Here is a 7,412-nt window from a genome sequence, read left to right as displayed (position 1 = left end):
AGAGCAAAACTGTTAAAACATTTGAAAGATATAAATATGGGTGACCATCTTTTACAGATTATTACTGAAATGTACATAGATAATATAGTAGATTAAGAAAGGAACAAAAATATCAGAACCTGTTAATGTCACAAAAGGAATTAGATGAGGTTGTAGTATGTGACCTGTCTTGTTCAATTTATACTTAGAAGTGGCTCCCCGGAAGATCAGATTGGAGGAATGGGAATCATTGTTAATTATGTACAGGTGTTTTCGTTAAGTTTTGATTATGATCAAGCCATTCTAGCACAAAATGAAGTCGATCTTGACTTCGTAATACGACGTTCATGTCAGGAATGTAACAAATGGGTTCTACAGATGTTTGTAACAGAAACAGAACATCTGGTAGTGAATAGTAATACTAGTTTGAAGTTATCATGAATGACGAAGCATTTATGATAAAGGTAAAACACGCTAAGCGTAGAAGTAATTCTTTTTGGTGGGACATAGAACATTTCCAACAGCAATAAGAAAAGAATAGGCGGGATAATGGTTGAATCTCTCCATTACTATGGATCAGAACTACAAATTTTAAACACTGAGCCCAAAAGAACAATAATCGATGTGAAAATGGCTTATTTAAGAGTGCCGGAATATCAAGAATAGAGGGAAAGAACTAATGATGAAGTAAGAGCTATAATGAGAACAAAAGAGACAGTGATAGAATTTAAAGAAAATTATTAAAGTGAAAAGGCATTTGTAGAGAATGTCAGATCGTTGGTGGTCCAAGATAATTTTTGAAGCGACAGATCACGATGTTCTTGCAATGAACACATGAACAAAGTAACGGAGTATGGCGGTGTACTCGAGGAGGATGCCCTGAACAATAAGGTTTGCCAGAAGGTAAAATGTATACTTAAAAATGTCGTTGTTCATTGATAATTATATTTATTAACCCCCTAATAATAGTAATAGTAAATAGCTAAAGTAAATCTGTAATTGGTTGACCTCTAATTTACAAAACAAAATTTGAAATGAACAGCCGTTTTGATAAATATTAAGACTTTCGAACGCGTGTTCTCATTCTCTCTTTCGCCCTCCCTCCCCCCCTCCCCCCCACTCTTTCTCTGTCTCTCTTTCTCTCCCACACACACACACACACACACACACACACACACAGGGTATGCAAGACAATATAACTTGCACAAATTGTTCATAAGAACACTAACTCACATGGGCGGTATACAATCACGCGCACATAAACTCCTGAAACACACACAAACACACACACACACACACACACACACACACATACCCGGGTGCGCACGTGTCTGTGAGTGTATGTGCATGTGATTGCATAGTGTGTATGATGATATTTGGTTTCCAAAAAAATCACCACACCAAAAAGTAGTTAATGTAGAGTAGCGAAATTTTCGGAATACATTTGTCTAGGTAGCATATTTAAATGATTAACATTCCAAGATCACAGGTTAATGTAAGCGAGAGATACTCTGTTACAAATATGAAATGCTAGTACATTAATAATAGGTGTAACCGCCAGAAAGTTGAAAGTAAGCGTGCAAACGCGCATGCATTGTGTTGTGCAGGGACCGGATGTTAGTTTTCGGAATTGGGTCCCATGACTGTTGTACTGATCGGTCAATGCTGATGATCTTTGTGGATGACACTTGAGTTGTCGTCTGATGATTCTACATTTTGTGCCCGACTGGAGTCAGATCTGGTGTTCAAGCAGGAGAAAGCAACAGGTTGACATTCTGTAGAGCATGTTATGATACAACAGCGATATGTGGGCGATCGTTGTGCTATTGAAAAACACTGCCTGGAATGCTGTTCATGAATGGCAGCACAACATGACGTGTGCCACTAAGCGCAGTTTAGTCTTATGTCTAAAAATATGTTTTGTGAAATAAATGTTACAACGTCACACACAATATAAAACAGTATTTAAACATACTGAAGAAAGAAATTCAAGTACGCTTTGTAAGTTACAAACATTACGAACAGTTTCAAAAATACCACTGCATGATGAGAAAATAATGTACATTAACTTAGTTTTGTCAAGGACAATGGAGATCAGAGAGGGATGGATGTCGTCATATTCTTCATATATCATGCAATACATGTACCCATAGTATAGAAATACATCAACTCAGTAAAATATAGTAAACGTATATAATGTCTGCTTTACACTTACAATATTCCTGTTATTTCTCAGTATACTATAACTACAGGAAGAGCCTAGAGTAATGTCAATTTTTTTATTTACCAAGAAAGTGAGAGATGCAACTTGCGACGAATAGGTAGGTGTGATTGACATGTGAACATATCGTACATGCATTCATAAAATATGGCAATATAAGGCATACAGTAATTACACGTAAGTAATATTTACAAATCACGTTTTTCTTATTATCGGTATTCAATTCCTAGTGGGCTACATGCCTGTAAAAATTGTTGTGGCCATTTATTCTAAATTTAAAGTTTGTGATTAAGTCGCCATATAATTTGGTTCAAATTTCAGCTATGGCCGACCACGACGAGAAGTGCTATAGAGCTTCAGAAAGTTACAAGTTTCAATTTATCGTATACTCGTATTTGTTAAAGGAGGCATTTCACGTGTGGTCCTCGCATTTCGATGCATTGAGTTACGAATTCTTTCAAACACCCTCAGATGATCACGTAAAGCTTTACAAGACCGTACAATTGACTGCTCCAGTTCTTCAACGGAATCTATGGGTGTATTGCATATTTCATTCTAAGATGACCTTACACAACAAAAAAAATACTATCCATCTTCGACCATACCGACGTGTGAGATTTCGCCCTCAGCAGCAACATTTGCCGTCGCTTTTGGTACATTCTCCAACCATGGCTCATTATTCAAATTTCAGGCCAGTTAGATGTTAAATAAAGCAATACTAATTGGGTTAATATATCACAATGAATTTAGTAAAGGTAAAAGGTACAAGTTCGCTTTATGGACCTAGACGGGAAAATGAGGCCCGAACAACGGCCATGTCGTCCTCTGCCAATGACGTCATTGGATGCGTGCGATATGGAGGGAAATGTAGTCAGCACACCGCTCTAACGATCGTTGTCGGGTTTCTTGGCCTTGGAACCACTACTATCAGTCGAGCAGCTCGTCAGCTGGCCCGACGAGGCTGAATGCACCCCGCACTATTCCTCTCACCAAGGAGAAATCCATAGCAGCAGCAGTAATCAAACCCATGTCCCATCGCACGGCTGTCAGATGCGCTGAAGTCAGCTATGGAGGCGGACCTCTGAAATAAATGGCGGTTCGGAAACACACGGCTCATTTACTGGCACGTTTTTGCTTTAGCTACTGCACTCCTTAATGCCACGGGCTCATGAAATTTACCACTAATTTGGTATTCCAATACTGTACAAATATTATTCATCGTTATGGGCATTATGTTGTATTTATCCTCACTAACAGAGAGCTGCCTTTCACTACCCAAGATGTAAATTTTGTCTGCTGTTGCATACTATCGTCCAGAGACGAAACTTTCCTGTAGACAGCAGCACCGTTTGAAAACCATATGATGGCTACTGTAAGTGGCGGTAGTGCAAGCAGAAGCATCCTAGAAAAAGTGATTTCTAAGACACAAAACAGAAGAGCATTTTAGGGCTGTGGTTTCTTACTCGTCAGTGCTGAGCTCCCGGAAATACGAATCGCCACTGGACGCAGAAGGCGTGGCCGACTGTGGTGGGCCACTTTGTACGACCACCTGTAGGCTGCAGTGCTGAGTAGCGTGACAATGCAGCTTGCCTCCTCCTCCTCCCGGACTTATAAGTGCTTTCTTTCTAATGGGTGCAAAGGAGTCTTTTTTTTCGCCCAGGGCGCAGAGCCCCAATCGACAAAAGCGGTGAGAGCCAGGACGGACAGCCGCGCCTGCGCATTGCATTAAGGAATCAGCGGCCCGTGCCGTACGGTCGTTGTGGACATCTGGTTGCGTCTCCCGCCGGCCGAGCAGCCGTGAAACAAGCGCGGTTGTCACGCTCAACAGTGGATTGGCCTCTGATTAATGCTACCCAATTTCGCTACAAAACCTGCCATTATATGGCGCAACGGCTCTCCGCAGTGAAAAATGTTAATAGCTCTCGCCAGGAAGTCAGCTGATACGTTACAAGTTCCTCCTGAGTAGGTGCGTGTTCCCTTCACTTTTTCTCTACTCCAAATTAAGACATAAAAACCGCTTGAGGATCCTTCCCTGGAAACTCACGGGACGTCTCTTATTACGCTATCAACCGTTACACTACAAGTTAAAAACCCGTTTGAAGGGAGTTTGTTGGAATGGTGTCTTTCCGTAGCAGTTGCGGGAAATATTATTTTTTTCTTTTTTGTCGATAATAATGAAACTGCCATTCTTTGTGGCGAAATAAGGATAATTTTCCAATCCACAGATGTTTCCCTTCTATTTCAGAAAAGACGTTAATGGTCCTGCTGAAATTACTATACAAAATACATTATTTATGGGAGTGACTAACTTATTTATCGAATGCACAAAACGAAAAGTTTATGTTTGTTTTAAATATAAGAGTTTCCACGATCAATAATTGAAAGGCAATTGGCGGTAACAGCAAATATCTTTTCAATATGAGCAGGAAGTAGGACAAATGACGGTTTTATGTCTATAAATAACGATTGCATGAGACAAAAAGTTTTTAATATTACAGCGTTTTCACAGTGGACACTTTTGAATTAAGAGCAAAATGTTGTTACTTTAGTAATCGCTTACTGTATTACAATACCCAAAAAGGTATTTTGTTTTGTAGGCTTACAAAACGTTAGTAATATCATCGAGAGAGAAGTGTTTGTCGGATGTCGAGTGTCCTGAAATGAGCACGGACAACTGATGAAAAAGAAGCAACCTAACGAGAGTAGAAGATAAACGGCGATACGTCTGACCTGTCACCTCCGACTTATACCTAATACATTGCAACTAGGGATTGTTTTGCATTATGAAGTATAAAAACAAATATTAGTTGACGCTTGAGACTCTTTTCATATGTTAATATACGAAGAGTTAACGACATTGTGAAATGTACGGGCAGATATATTATTTCAATGACTTGAAACAGATTATTTATTTGAGTGACAGATGCGAAATTGTAAATCAAATCATGACCGGTTTGACTTGATAATGGCAACTTTCATGTCTGAAAAACACAAAAATGAAGAAAAATGGATTTCCCTGGAACGCTGAATCGCTTAAGGCAAATGCCGGCATGGTTGCTTTGAAAGGGCAGGGCCGACTTCCTTACCCATCCTTCCATAATCCGATAGGGCCGATGATCTTGCTGTTTGGTCCCCTGCGCAAAAAAAAGAAAAGAACAGAAATAACAGAAGGTTGTCACGGTATGGTTAAGTACACAATTGTTAAATGGGAACTGAAGCTGGTCAGGTTGCTTATACTATAATATATCACGTTCATCGGTATGAATGGCGCCACGGACTATGCTCTCACATAATTTTATGCCTGGACACCATGACACCTGTCGTTAAATGCCCATCGCGGTATTATAAATGACATTCGTAGCCCTTCAAGGATGAGTAGGCCAACAGACATTATAAAGTATATATGTACCTAATTGTACATTAATGTAACTTGATTCTTTCTGTGTGCTTTTAATTTGTAATGTTGTGGAGCATTAGAAAGGAGCTCAGAAGCCATTCACTGTTGATGTACAGGAATGGTATTGGCAATGCTTAGCATGTAGTAACTTCTACCTACGATTATAAAAAAAAAGGTAATGTGGCGCTATTGTTAAGATGCTGGACTGTCATTTAGGAGGAGCGTGATTCAGTTCTCCACCCAACCTTTGAGATTTGCGTTTTCCTTTGTTTCGGGTAATTGCTCAGCGTGTGAGATGGCACAACTGCTAAGACGCTGGTCTCTCAGTGGGTGCAGAAGCTAATCCAGATTTGGGTTGTCCGTGGTGATCGCTAAACCGCTTCAAGCAAATGTCGGTAAGGCCCATATAGAAAGGACTTTGGTAATGTCCTTCTCTCCGCCACGCACCGTATGGTGGATTGTGGACTATTTATGTAGATGTAGATGTAGATCCCCCTTTCGAAATTCTGCTCCACATCTAATGACCGATCATCGACCGGGAATCTTTCACCCGACTATAACCAAGCGACTACTAGACTCTGTGCTACTGCTTTGTGTGCCGAATTTGGATCAGCGCGGAATTGGGTGACTGGTTACAGCGTCGTGTCATATGCGAGTGAAGCTGGTTGTACTGGTTGCTAACGCCTCGTCATGGACCCAGCTCACTGGCCACAGTATCTCAAATGTGTCTCTGTTTCTTTTTTCTCTCTGTATTTGACCTTGATCAGTTAACGCCCAGTCATCTACACAAAAAAGGAAACTAATTCACATACAGTACAAAATATGGATTGATGATATAATATAAGAGCAAACAGGTGCATCACTCTACTTTCAGCCGACGTAATTACTGTAAAAGTGATTGACTGTCCTTCTCTCACTTTGACATACAAAGAGGATATGGTTGATGTTACTAGAGCCAGCTCTTGGGATGTAAAGTGTACTACCCCACAGTAGGTAATTAACCTGTATCAGTAAGTAGACGCCCAATGAAAATTGCCAACTATCGTTTTTTACACATAGAAAATGTTGTGGGGAACGCTAACCAAAGACTGCGTTTTATTGGCCCGACACATAGAAAATGTAACAGACCTACTAAGGAGACTGCCTACACTACGCTTGTCCGTCCTATTTTAGAATACTGCTGCGCGGTGTGACGGAGTACATTGAAAAAGTTCAAAGAAAGGCAGCACATTTTGTATTATCGCGAAATATGGGAGAGAGAGTCACAGAAATGATACAGGATTTGGGCTGGAAATCATTGAGAGAAGGGCGTTTTTCGTTGCGACGGAATTTTCTCACAAAATTCCAATCACCACCTCTCTCCTCCGAATGGGAAAATATTTTGTTGACACCGACCTACATAGGGAGGAACGAGTAATGGAAATCAGAGCTCGTACGGAAAGGTATAGGTGTTCATTCTTTCCGCGCGCTATACGAGATTGGAATAACGGAGAATTGTGAAGGTGGTTCGATGAACCCTCTGCAAGGCACTTAAATATGATTTGCAGAGTATCCATGTAGTAGCTGTATTCACCCAAAGATTTTTAATTAACCCTACATTATGATCCTACAGACCTTAAAAGTGTGGTGGAACAGTGACACTGTAATTTAATTTTATAACCAGGTGAGGTACATATGTAATAAAAGTCAAAGTTACCGTAAGTTCTATTGCTTATAATAAATTCTCACATAAAACGAGTGCAGTAGTTGCACTGAAGTATAACACGAACATGTTTAATCACATCCTATTCACTGACAAATTATCACAAGAACATG

This window comes from Schistocerca gregaria, chromosome X, assembly GCF_023897955.1.
Source record: "Schistocerca gregaria isolate iqSchGreg1 chromosome X, iqSchGreg1.2, whole genome shotgun sequence".
Lineage (NCBI taxonomy): Eukaryota > Metazoa > Arthropoda > Insecta > Orthoptera > Acrididae > Schistocerca > Schistocerca gregaria.
This window is presented reverse-complemented; position numbering follows the sequence as displayed.